The sequence below is a fragment of the Chrysoperla carnea genome, chromosome 1, assembly GCF_905475395.1.
Source record: "Chrysoperla carnea chromosome 1, inChrCarn1.1, whole genome shotgun sequence".
Lineage (NCBI taxonomy): Eukaryota > Metazoa > Arthropoda > Insecta > Neuroptera > Chrysopidae > Chrysoperla > Chrysoperla carnea.
The window spans coordinates 108,661,643-108,676,273 of record NC_058337.1 but is presented as its reverse complement, the minus strand read 5'-3'; the positions used below and the strand labels follow the sequence as shown (position 1 = coordinate 108,676,273).

Genomic DNA, 14,631 nt, shown 5'->3' with positions numbered 1-14,631 from the left:
TCTGGATTGAATACTTAGAATATCTCGGAAATTATTCCGATCTAGCCATTTAGCAGTAATTTAGTTTCAAAATCCGAGAAAAAGGGAATCCAATGATGTAATTTATCACCCGTTTTTAAGAACAAGTCAATTGATGTATGAAACTTCACAACAGAATATCCAACACTGAGACCAAATTGAACAGAATAAAGTTTTCGAAAAAAGTATGTTTATGAAAGTTTTTTGGAAAGTTTTAGTGCCTTTCTACTAACTTCACTGGAAAAATTTCACTCATCAATCTAGAACTTTAGTGTTTTCTAGAACTTTAGTGTATTTGAGTCTGATTTTTTGTACAAAATTTTTCCTCCTCATAAAATAATACACCTTAAAACTTCGTATAGAATTATTTTTGTATATCACAAGTTGTTAAAAATACCAAAACTACTTTGGTTTAACTTTTTAAACTTTTTTTTATCTTTCAATTTAACATGAATTTTTGCATTTCTTGATAATCATGAAAGTCATTAAAATTCTCAATATCTACGTTAATAAATTTGATAACAAAAGTCTGATGTAATTAACAAACGACAGATATTTTAAGAAATTTTTGGAAGAGAAAGAAAATGACTTCATAAATATAAACATTTTACGCACTTCTCAGAATCTTTGGTATAATTACTATTCAATAACCATAAGAAATAAGTACATGTTATTTATCCATATTTTTATTTAAAATTCAAAATTATATTCAATTAAAATTCATATCAGGTGCGGCTTCTCTTTGTGCATTTTTAATAAATTTGTTTAAAAAATATAAACGAATGAAAATAAAAAACAAGTCCATACCAAAAATAAACTTCTATTTCTTTACGCTCTTGGCTTGCTTCTCCAAAAGTAAACGGAAACGAAGTACACTCTTTACTATACGATTTTGTAATTTTTTGTTAATAATATGAATCCCCCGGAAATGGGAAAGCATGGTGTCTGCCTTCTATGTCTAAGTATTTGATACTGATAGAAAAAAATTATGAATTGCATGTTTTCATGCTTTGAATTTACTCGTTAGGTTGATGACTGATGTGCATGCATATGCATTAAACGTATGTCGGTACCAAGTGTGTTCCAGATCATTTGGCACTGTATCTCATAAAATCAACTGTATAATCTAGATCTAGAGCTAGGCTTACAATTAAGAAGTCATTTCAAAACGTCTGAAAACTTGAAAGACTGTTGACAAATTCGTCGGTTCTTCTTAAAAAAATTTAATTTGGGGTATTCATTCTCTTTTAAGGACACGGAAAATTTTCTGTTACTGTGCTTAAAATTGAAGAATGTTTTTTAGGATAATGTTTAACAAAGAAGATATTAAAAAAAAGTAGGTACTCGTTGCAAGAAAATATATTCTATGGTAGCAAGTAAATATATGCTTGGTTCATGAAAATATTTACTTGTACGTATAACTTTAATTTTTAAACAGTCAAATACTTTATGTCTATAACTATAGTTACTGTGATTGTTGACTCAAGACGTATTTACTTCATACAAGAACCTCACTAGCCAAAGGCGTATGAATTTTATCCTCAATGAATATTCATCAATTTAAAAGTTGTTATTAAATATTTTGCCGATTCTTGAAAGAGTAATCCCCGCAATTAAGTTGAGTCTAATTTCCAGCCGTTCTGAAATAATAATCTAATACCTGCACTCGATCTTACGAATATTTTTGATAAAATGAAGAATGTTTGAAAACATATCCAGTAGTTATACATGTCTGCATATTTTACACTTTACTAGATGAAAAATAATAATGGCTGCAGTTTATATGCAGACAATAGAATTACCATTCAATATAGCAACCGTGATGTATTGAAACCATTCGGGAAGTAGACGATACTTTATACTTGAATTATATTCATTATATTATTGCATACGCTTTGATTTATTATGCGAAAATAAAAATTGCAATTTACTTAACAAAATCAAATTAATTGATCATTTAATAGAAGTTTAAAATATTTTTAAGAATTGAAAATAAAACATAGTACTAATAAACGAAAAGTACATACTCGATGCTTATTAATAGTCAATCATTAATAGCGAACTTTACGTAAAAAACATGAACAGTTATGGAGTTCGAGTTTTTCTAAAAGTTATAAAGATTATTTCTAACGCCACCGCCCGAAATAATATATTGGAACTTCACCGTAATATTTGAAATTAGTTAGCTTATAGTCACATATTCACGTGTCTAAATATGAAAAATATGAGATGTTCCGAGCCCAAATTTATCAGAAATTAATTAAAATAGATTACAGATTAACATGACTTCGTTAAACAGGATTTGAACTTTGTATTTCAAGTGTCACGGCGAACACAAATGTTATAATTCAATATTAAAATTTGATTAAGACTCAATTGAAGCCAGTATCATATTATTTCAATCAAAAGCTTAAAGTATAAACATAGTTTGATAGTTTAGTGGGTTAAGAACGAAATATTTTATCTTAATTAAAATTATTCCTTAAATTTCAAAATTTTGGCACAAAATATACAAAATAACCTTTCCTAATTCAAAATTGATTTGTCTCATAGAAAAATGTCTATACCGTTATTGATATTTAAGTTAAGAAGCAAAAATTTTCTGCATGTTGACAGATTTATTCAGTAATGAAATTTTGTAATTCCAATTCCTTGATTCACATGTTTGCAAAAGGCTGAGCAGACTTCAATAAAAAAAAAAAGAAATATGGGACAAAAATAAAAATTACTTACAAAAACGGTATTTAAAATTTTCTTACCCGTTCAAATGTACTTCGCCAATCTCTTGGGTAATTTTAATCTATTTGAATTTGATTCTAAGTCAAAGTAATTATTTTCTTACGGCGTTAGTTGTTAATCACACATCACATTTGGAAGAAATCACAGTTAATACTGAATTCAAGTTGTTTTTTTACAAGGAATAATTCTAAGATTTCTTTCAAAAAAATTAGAAAGCTGAAGGAGTATATAAAATCTGTATACATCGTTCAAACACCTCAATAATTTTTTAACCCTTTACTTTCTATTTTATGATACGATTTTTTGTTCTAAAAAGGTATCTATTACAATTATTGTAATCCTTTTTTTGAAATACATATGTGTATCTGTATCATTGTTAAAAAACTTTCCCTTAACCCTTTTTTGAAATATCAATTAAGAGCACCACGTATTGGAGATATGAACATTTGGAGTTTGCCGTTTCGTCGTAGATTTATGCTAAATTAAAAAATGTTCTGTGAATTTTCCACGATATAACCAAAAGTCATCAAGGTATCATCATTCAATTTTTCATTATTTCTCAAAACATCTTCCCTCTTTCAGCTCGATTTGTAAAAATATTGATGTTGTCTGGAATTTGTCTACTTTTTGCGTGAATTTGAACGTTTTATTTATGTATGAGTGATTTTCTCGCGTATTTCGTGGATCCATAAAGTTTTGAAATTTTTTCATTTAGGACTGTAGTAAAACCAATTGTGTACCTCTAATTTTGTACTTGCTTGAACGTAGAAATATCAAAAAATCGATTTTTTGATCATCGAGATATAAAGACTTGTCTATTATGATCACTCCAAAAATCAATTTTGATTAATTAAATACCCTACATAGAAGTCACCTGATGGCACTGTCAAAAGCCAGAATAACGAAAATTTGGTTACTTTGCCTTCGCAAGCTTCAACATCTATTTTCTGGTTCTAGAATATTTTTAATTTTACTTACTAGCGATGTAAATAATATCGAACTTCGAGCAATGAGATTAAATCTACCATCTACACATCGTTGCTACTTCTTTGAATTAATCATTCCTTTTATCTTAGCTGTTGGTAGAAAATATAATTTTTACTCTTAAGAGAATCTTTTGATCATATTTTTCCGAGAAATTTATTAATAACTTACATTTAAATGGACAATATTTTCCATTGGCGTCGGAAAATTGATTACCTATGTTTCGGTTTACTTAAATACTTAGACCTAAGTGTATCTAAGTTATATTTTCAAATCTTATGAATGCAAAGATTATATTATAAAACGGCAAACGGTATTCACTTTTTTCAAAGTGTATAATAATTTTTAGTTCACCATTTGACCACTACTTCCCATATACCGCAATAAAAAAATAAACATGATGATAAAACCTAACCCTTTTTTTATAATAGTACATATTAAAGTTTTTGATCCTAAACTAAATACTGAATACTTACTTGTATTAAATTCTAATAGCATCTCTATCATAAAAAATCTAAAGGTTTCCTTTTTATCATAAAAAACTTTCTCTCTACACTTGCGGAGTTTATTTTGGTTGCTAAAATCATTTCAGTAATCAACGTTATTTTTAGGTTAGGTAAATGCGTTAGTTACATATTTGGATTAATGATTTTTCTGATTTTTGTTGGTTAAAAAATTTTGCTTGATTCGTCTACTATTCAATAATTAAATCACATTTTTTTCTATTGGCATTTGGATTATCTATCAAATTTTTTTTGAGATTTATTAAAAAAATTTACTAAAATATATTCGAGGTTATTTTATCATTTAAAATTTGGTAAAATAAATTTTAGTTAAAATGTTAAAGCTTTTCTTCTTATTTTCGTGGTTGTTCATTTTCATTTTAAATAAGATTACAAATTCATCAATCAACATGGTATTTCGATTAAATTTTTCATAATACCTTCAATTTTTTTCATCAAACGGCATTGTCTCTTTACCCAACGCTTTCCAAAATTTTATATTAAATCTAAGGTATTTTAAACTTTGTTATCGTAGAGTAAAAATGAAATATTATTTTTTATCCAATTGAATTAAAAATGGAAGATTTCTTACATGAAAGCGGATTTTCAGAATTTCAACTTAACTAGCTGCCTAAAATATGGAAATAATGAAATATCAATCTTCATAATCATAATTTTGCTTCTTAGATTCCTTTTTAGTTTCTAAAAGAATGAAGTTGTTCGTTTTTATCTGAAATTTCAAGTTCAATAGCTGTAGATTAATAATTTTCGTAAAACCTCCAAAAACGTTTTAATTTTCAAAACCTGTAGGTGAAACTTTTGTAATTACCAAAATCTTACAAGTTGCTGCTGACTCAAATTTTCGCAATCTGCAATGTGTCCTTCATTTGTAGATGTATGGAAAAACGGCTTGGATACATTGAATGCACAAAAAGAACAAACTTTTTGTACTATTTGTTTATTATTTAAACAAAAAAACTTTGCATAGGTCGGTCGGTCCTTGATTTGACTGTTATTCATCAAAATCATTTTTATGCGGAATAGAGGTTCTATCTCTCCCTGCAAATGTTTTGATTACCTAATATTATGTATTTGGCCAGTTTGCATAGCTGAAACCAACGTACGAAAATTTGAAATTTGCATTTGATCAGTGCTCATTTTTACCCATTGAACGTCCAATTGATCAAAAATATGAAAGCTATCTCCTGGCGCAGGTTCTGTTTACCTTAATCTTTTATATACTTATTTGAGTTGTTTCTAAAGTCTTTTAGTTCCCTGCAAGCAAATCTAAGTATCCTCAATCCAATAACCAGTCCGCGACCACTCATGCCATGAAGTTCAAAATTCGGAGATGTTATAGTACATTTTTGCATAATGGTCAAGAATCATTTTGGCCAAATAAATATTTATTGAGTCTTTATTGTGATATAATTTAAATAATCATATATAAAATTTTCTATCAAAATTACTTCGTGTGTAAATTATGGGGCACCTCTTATTTGACGAAGCTGAGGAAATTGCGGTTTAGTTCCGTTCAAGTTTGAAAAAATCTACTTTATGAATTCCGTTCAGGTTTGTTCATTAGATATAGTACGGAACCAAAACCTACACTTAATTGAAAGGAAATAGATGAAATTTGCAGAGAGTGCATTTTACAGGGAAAATGATTTTCCCGAGCGTTTACAGTGTGTATTGAATATTATATTCGATTTCATTTCTATTGACTAGGTACTACTAATTGATGGACTATAGTGATCAGATGAGATAATGGAGATTTGAAAAATTTATCAATAGTCTTGTCATACTGCTGATTGTCTAAAAATTACCTTATAACGCACTCTTAGCAAGGAAATAGGACGGGGTACTTCTATTCAAAACTTGTGAGATATGTTAAGTACGAAGACGTATTATTACTTTTTGTTTTTCTTGTTTACTTTTAATCATGCATACGATATTTATTTACCGAGTACAAAGACGTACTTTAGTAAACCGTGCCCTCGCCAATAAAACTAAATTTTATGACTTTTAAGCCAAGTCAATGATAAGTCTTTTAAAGAACTGACACTTGCTCATCTATTGAACATTCGTTTAATAGCTAAAAATCTTGAATTCCATTTTCAAGTAAAATTGCTTTCGAAAATTATAATTTTTTTTTACAAATAAATAGATTATTGAAATCGGTTCAGGATAAAATAAAATAGATAAATAGTACTAAATGATCAAACAACATTTATTAAATTGATAAAAATAAATTTTAATAAAAAGTCCAAAGTTTGTTTACATTTTTTTACATAATATATATTTTTGTTCATTTTCAAAATATAATTATTTTTTTATTAATATTACATAACGGAAAACAAAAATGTGTAAAAATTCGAGTAAAAACAATTTAATTTATTAAATTCAATAAATTACAAATACATATTATCATGCCAGGAAATAATAATTTATATGCTTTTTAATTTTCAAACATTTATTAATTTATTTGACAGCCATTACACACAAACACAAAAATTGCATAAATTACTTATAAAAAAAAAACAATAATTTTAAATATAACAAAAAACAGAGATTTAAATATCTAAAAAAAATTCATACATAAATCCACAAAAATTTTTATGATACAATTAATTGTCTAATTAATATTTAATTAAAAAAGCATTTAAATAATAAAATCAAGAATGCGTAGTACATGATTTTTCACAAGTGTTTTTTTACGATCAAAAAAGTTTTTTTTTCTCTCGAACATAAAAATTATGTTTTTATCTATTTCTATGTATTATGTTTAATTTATAACTGTAATAAAAGTTACATAAAAATGTTATTTTTATAATTTATTTCAATAAAAAAAAATTGCCACTTATTTGAAGAAAGAAAAAATCAGCGCACGGAATCTCCAACGTTGCAAAGTGAGGCCTCCTGTTACGTATACTGAAGGTATACCGGACAAGATTACACTCAGGATACATTCAGTATACGTACAGGGGGTTCTACATTAGCCAGCATACGAAGACGACATCATTTTCTTGGACATCATCTTCACAAGACTTTCGCAGTTGATCTTCACACCAGGTATAAAATTTTCTATAAAAAAAAAAACAAAGGTTTTTAATTAAAATACGAGAGAAAAAAAACACAGTTCAATATTCTAAACACGAAATACACATTTTGTTGTTCACCCTTCAGGGAATTATCGAAAACATACCCTTGTGAATTATTGAATGCTGGTGAATTTCATCTATACGTTTGTTACTATGGTAACAGTCAGATGTGTTGTATTGGAATACAATAGAGAGTCGATCCAAGGTGTTGTATATAGAAACTAATAATCGCACCCCACTTAATGTCCAATAAATTTTTTTTAAAGGGTGTTATACCATTTGGGAATTTAATAAGTGGTCACGTATTTACGACTATAGAATAATAAAAATACTACATTTCATATTCTAACCTCACAAAAACACTAAATAAAATTAAATAATTTTTTTATTTTTACCTTTACGTGTCGTGAAAATTTTTTTTGAACTGAAAAAAAAAGTTAACTTAAAAATTTTGAATTAAAATTAAATATTTTTACTTACAATTTTTTGGAAACAATTTCAATGTTTATGATTTCAGAAATCCATTCACCATCTTAACAGGTAGATACAATGCTGGCAAAATAATATTCAATGTTACAAATTAGTGTACAGCGTAGGTGTTCTGTCACAGAGCGATTCCAAAAAAGAGTGGTGGAAATATTTTTGTTTGTTTTCATATAAAAAATAACTTCTTTTTGTTTTGTTTGATCTGGTCGTTGATAATTGATGACTTCATGCACCACATCCAAAAGTTGATTGTCTTTGGTTTTTTTTTTTCAAGTTCAAAGTGTAGATGATGATGTGTTTTGAACGACGCTTAACGTCGATCTGTCTATCGTGACTGAACTTTTCAGTATGAACGTTTGTAATATAATAGAATTGGTAACATCGAAACGACGCTAGTATACAATCGACGTCTGCTCCCTTGTTATATTCATCCACCGCGTCGAATCCAACTGAGGGCGGTTTTCATTGCTATCTGTGGGCAGGATTTTATACTATTTTATTATATAACCCTGTGTGCTATATTATAGAAGGGTAAATATGGTTATATATTTAACTTTAAATGGGTGAAAATTTTGTGGGGTGGTATGAGGTGTTTAATACGATCGATACTCTCTGGGAAAATTGTATACCTTGTTAAGAGGAAAACTTTTTTTTGTTATTCTATTCTTGTTAAACTCATTTCCTCTTCATCCCTTATAGAAGTTAAGTAAAAATATCAGCCTGGCTATTACATATTAATTGAAGAAAAAAACTACCCTGGTAGAAAAATCAACCAGCTTATCTTCGAAACAATAAAATTTGCTACTCTTAGCAAAATTCAGGGTTTTAAATTGTTTTACACTGTAAAAAAAATTCTAGATTAAAGGAAACACGTTTACTTGGCTGTTTATGTTCTAATAACAGGTAAATATTACTTGAATTGAAACCTTATTCAAAAAAATATTTCCTCCTTAGCATGTTAAGAAAATATTTCCTAACAACTAGCACTTTTTTGAACAGTGTACAAGTACAGTATAAATTTAAAAAATAATTAAGCAGATATTGGATGAGCCAAACAATTTTTTACATCAAAGCAATTATTTTTGAAGCGTTTCATTGGTTGGGTCTAGCAAAGAGCGCGGTTTATTTGACAAAGAAAGATACATGTGGTTTGTCGTCGATTTTAATTAAAATTAAAATCAAATATGCAAGATTTTGGGGTTTGACCAGCTTGTTCAATTAATTGGAATTTGAATAACCAACCAAAAAAACCACATTCGACAAAAAGAAGAAAAAATGGTAGAATTCTTAACAATATTTTAAAGTACCTATTTAATGATTTTTTTAATGCCTAAAACTAGTTTCCCATTTAAAAATGTGTGTATAATCCAAACTTGTTTTTCTTCCATAAGTGCAACCAATATGACACGTTAAATTTACGACAACGACATGAATAGATTGTGACCGATACCTACAAACTGAGTACGGCAAAGTTAAAACTCTTGTATCATAAATCACAGTCTAATTTCCAATATGAGATAATAAATGGTAAAATTATGCATAGCCAAGCACACACAAATGCATTTTGACTCATTCATTATGAGTGAAAATGGGCGGTGTTTTTATACATTCATTATTATGGAAGACGAGAGAAGGCGTGTAAATGGAATGAAATATGATAATTGTCTTATACACAACAAAGATACAAAATGATTACATATATATTTCCCAAAAATGAAGTGAATACGATATCGTAATTGTATAGAATTAAAGTGAAATAGATATAATTGCCTTCCATATTGGAAGAGTGTCTAGATAAAGATAGTTCTATATGCTCTTTTTATACATCATCGTACTTATATTATGGGATGAGATTATGTTTTTTTTCTTCATATTTTATTCATAATAAATGAAATGGTTATATAGAGTTTTGTACGTGTTCAACAGTGATAAATACATTGAGATAAACTTTTTTTCTCGTTGAAGAGATTATAATTTCTAAGTGGAAATTATTGGAAACATACATATCTGGTTAAATTTAAGTTAAATTTATATTATTTTTTAAAACATTTTTAAATTGGATTTTTCCTAATTGAATTTTGTAATTTGAGATTAAATAACGAGTTTTATATTGGCTGTGTAACTTATAATTTTGTTGTACCTACTTTTTTTTTTTTGGAAATTGACTCATTTTATTGTATTAAAATTATATTTTATTATTTTTATTATTAAAAAATTCTTCTTTTCTTTTCAAAAAACAATAATTTGTATAATTTACGTTAATGATACTTTTTTAGAAAATGAAATGAATTATTATTAGATAATATAATTACCATGTAATTTGTAAAATTACAATACTTTTTTTGTAATTTTACTTTTATCAGAAAACTTGGTGCGGTGTTTAATCGTGTAAAAATAATGTTTTTTTTAATGTTGTTTAATTATTTAGAATGTAATTTTACTTAAATTGTCATTTGTTTAATTTTCCTAGTTGTAATATGTTGTTTTTTTGTGGTATAAAAATATGTATATTTCAAACAAGTTTTAAATAAGATTTTAAGCTCGTTTGTTGAAATTTTAAACTACAGAAAGATAGACATCGTATTAAACCACATGAAGGATCGTTTAAAACTTCTAAACAGCTCTGCAAGCAAAGAATTTTGATTAAAATGCTTATTATTCAGGTATTTGAAAATTTTTAAAGTAAAAAGTACGGCAAATTTGTTTTGGGGATATTTAATTATTAAACCACATTATAGCAAATGTTGGCCTTACTTTTTTAGTTAAGCTTTGGCTATCAACTAAAACAAAAAGGGTAACGACGTTTTTTTAAAAGCCAAAAGCTGTGTTATTTATAAAATCACTAGAAGTCATATTTCTCAGAACGTATTCGTTGAATTTGATAAATGTAGGCCAAATATAATAATCTTTATATTAGTTATACATTTACAGTTTTGAAATTTTTCAGCTTTCTCTCTTCAGTCATTTTTTTAAAACTGTTTTCGCTACAGGAGAGGAAAGTTCAAATAATAAATTTTCAGCTGTTATTCTCACGACTTTCCGAATTTACTAATTCCGTCGCGTTGAACTAACTAATCAAAGTTAAGAATACACCAAAGAGAAAATTTGTACAGGATAAATAGTGCCCAATTGTTTATACGATAACAAACAGAATGGTTTTTTCCCGTCGCACGTGTGAAATAATAATAAAAACAAAACTATTAAAGTTCGATCAAAGTTAAAAAGATTTAAATCAAAACAAACGAATCATGTGTTCGAAATTAAAAATAAAGACATTCGAAAAACTATAAAAATGAAAAGAAAAAAAAAACAACGGTAGATGCCCAGATGTACAAATATTTTTATTAGATATTTTGTCCTTTAATGTTTCTACAAATTAAGTGATGTTTATGAAAACATTAATGTTTTTATGACTTTTTTACGACCTCAGGTAACGCAGATAAAAATATTTCTCTCTAGCGACGGAAGTAAAAATACAACAATAAATACCAGTGGCTTAGTTTTTTATTAGCTTTTTTTTATTTCTATATATTATTTATTAAAAAACCAAATATAGTTTAATATTTAAATTTTTTTAAACTAATATTTAGATTTGTGTGTAACGCCGGCCGACGGCCTTTCTATAAGGGTTGAAACACTTTTCTCTCACTATACACCACTTTTTCTATTACACGCACTTCAATTACACATTAGTTAACACACGCTTTGATTTTTAAAGCACAAATATCAAGAAACAAATGCATGACCTAATTTTGTTTGTAGGATACAAAAGGTATGTTGTATGTATATGTATGTTTGTGTATTTTTACGAAGTAGTTTGTTGTGTATGACCCAAAACAGATTGATAAATCTTGAAACCCTCAGCAAGAAAAAAAAAGGAGAACGAACCGTCTCATGCTCATCAAATATTTATGAAAATCGTCAAGTTCACATGAATATCATCACCAATGTGACTAACTGACAATAATATATCAGTCACAGTCAGTGTGTGCAGTTTGAAATATATTTTATGTATGCTATATGTGATGTGTGTGTTATTGTATCATTGTTTATTTCATTTAAATGGTATCTGTAACAAACAAAGAGAGGAATACATTACTATAGATGATATATATACGTTTTTGTGTAAATAAATTTATATATATAAAGGACATAACACATTTTAAGTTATATTTTAGGAGAGTTGACACCATACAAAATATAGGACGGACATGTCGTCTTCATGAATACACACAATGAAGGGGGCCTGGTTTTTAGAGATGGATAAGAGAATCCCCTCAATAAAACTGTTTTTTCGCATCTCTATTTCACTTTTTAAAAAAAGTTTATTTGTAATTTATTTGTGTATTTGATCTAATGTAGAAAAAAAATCCTCTATTTTTTCCTACACACAATTGCACACTAAGCTAGCTAATTTGTTTGTACTTTCGAAAAGTTTCGAAGTATAAATAAATCTTCTATGTAGACATAACGTTTAGTTTTGTTTTGAACTTGAATCGTGTGGCAAAAATAGAGAATTCTTTCGTAGTTTGTTTTTTATTTATTATATTTTGTTAATTTAGATTTATGGAATATTTGTGAATTTTTTTGTGTTTTATAAGTAAAATAAGAGACCACACACAAACCCAAATGAAAAATTTTTTCAAGCTTAACTGTCTAGATTTTTGTTGTGTTCTAGTTAAAAATATTTTGAACAAATCTCAAACATTTTCTCCTCTAATAATGTAACATTTTTCATTCTTATTTCGAAATAGCTATTTAATGATATTAGGAACCATTGAATGAGAATTATAACAAATTTTTATACTTTTAAATTGAGTAAGAACGTATTTATATTTGAAAATTCTCAATAAAATTACAAAAAAATATGTGCATTGAATCTAAATGATCAACTCAATGCTTCTTCCATGGTTACCACAAATTATAAATAATTGCCTAAATTGAAATGGAAATAAAATATTGCTACTATCAGTGGAGAAAATGGTAAGTTACATAAAAACTGTTCATTAATTGACTCGTCCATCGGGATATTTATTCAGAATGTTTGGAACAACAATCTAAAGACAGACAATTTAACTAGAGGACAATTTCCATGAAGTTTGTGTCATATTTTAAGAATACTTTGAAATAATCGACAACATTTCGTCAGCTGTTATTGACTATAATATTTTTATATATATTTTTTGTGTGTAGATGTTAGTCACTGTACGCCTCATAAACTGAAGGATTTGAATGATATTTTTTGTTTTGTGTGTTCAAGTGGATCCGATGATGATTTAGATTCAATTTGGTCCACTGAAACTGGTTTTGAGGGTTCCGCGTCAAAAAAATTAAATTTCATTAAATGGTGGGAGCGCATATAAATGATATATTTCATTATAATTACATCTTACTACATACTATGTATTTTGATAGTATTGAGGTACTATTTATTATTCAGGTAAATTGTGAATAGGTACTTATCAGAGCTGTATGTCAGAGCAGGCACTCGCTAGAATGCAAAATGGAATTGTTTGGAGAATATGATGATTACGATTAGAAAAAAATTCATAATTAACAGGGAGCGTTTGTTTTAAATACATTTCAACTTACGGGATATAACTTACCAAACAACAACCAATTAAAGCTTCAAGCGATCACTTGAAATAATTATACTAATTTAAATCCAAAATGGCTATTCGGAAGTTTTTCTTTTCAATACACTCTTGTGTTTCCAAACTGTTGATGTTACACTAGAAGGCTCCAGCATACTAATGACACCACTTTGCGGGTACTGACTTCAAAATGCACTCCGAACTCTAGTAATAGATTCTGTCTTTGCATACTGTAACATACAAAATATTTTTATTATTATTATTATCGCTTTTTTCTAAATAATACCACTGTTTCAACGGTGAAGTTAAAAGAAACAATTAAACCAAGACAAAACAAACTCTCTGGTGTATCGGCACTGATAAGTAACTTTACAGATCTCCATAGCAAATTATATAATGGGGTGATATCGGATGATCTTGGAGGCCACTTAACACGTAAATTACGTGAAAGTAAAAAAAATTTCAATAAATTTTCATCAAAATAGAAAAAACACCTTTTACAAGGTAAAGGATATGTGGTCAATTCAAATTAATGTATCTAGCTACATAAAATATTCTCAAACAACTTTTTCTCCAGTAAATTGATGAGTAATTTAAATTGATTTATCAAACAAATTTCAAAAAGTTAAAGTTCTAACAAATTACAGTTCAACATTAGGTTATACATGTACGACTGTAGTGTATACATAATTTATAATGCGTCGCTATAATAAATACTTATGTAATAAAAACGTCTGATTTTCCTTTGCAAACCTAAATAAAATTCACAACTTTATAAATGTAATTAATATTATTATTATTGTTGTTATTTGCAATCAAAAGTATTCATTAAATGTTAAATAATGTTTGTTGATAAAATATTGTAAATAAATTTATATAATAAGCATAAAACATATTTATTGCAGAGTTTAAAAAAAATTATTTGAAAGTAGTTACAATGTTTGAATCTACTGTTTTGTCCTGAAAAACTTCACCACAAAAAAAGTCATTTTTGTGCTTTACCAGTGACGAGCAATCTGATCGGTTGATATATTTCATAAAGGTGACCAATTTTTCATTACTGCCATTTCGCTTTCTCGGTCGAAAAACAATGAGAAACTTTTTTTCTTCACGCTAAAATTTTTAGAATTTATCTCCAGTGAATCTGATCATTATTTAATAAATTTATTACCCTCAAATTAATATTGTAAATAGCTTTTTCATTAT

General features: G+C 27.5%; 1 long non-coding RNA gene across 1 annotated transcript; it reads right to left on the bottom strand.

Annotated features, from left to right (window-relative positions):
- Positions 1–7,115: 7,115 nt before the first annotated feature.
- Positions 7,116–7,948, bottom strand: LOC123305175. Its single transcript, XR_006536832.1, has 3 exons — positions 7,826–7,948; positions 7,741–7,769; positions 7,116–7,328 (listed from the first exon to the last, which is right to left on the bottom strand). It is a non-coding gene; the product is annotated as an uncharacterized LOC123305175 (long non-coding RNA).
- Between the last annotated feature and the right edge of the window lie 6,683 nt (positions 7,949–14,631).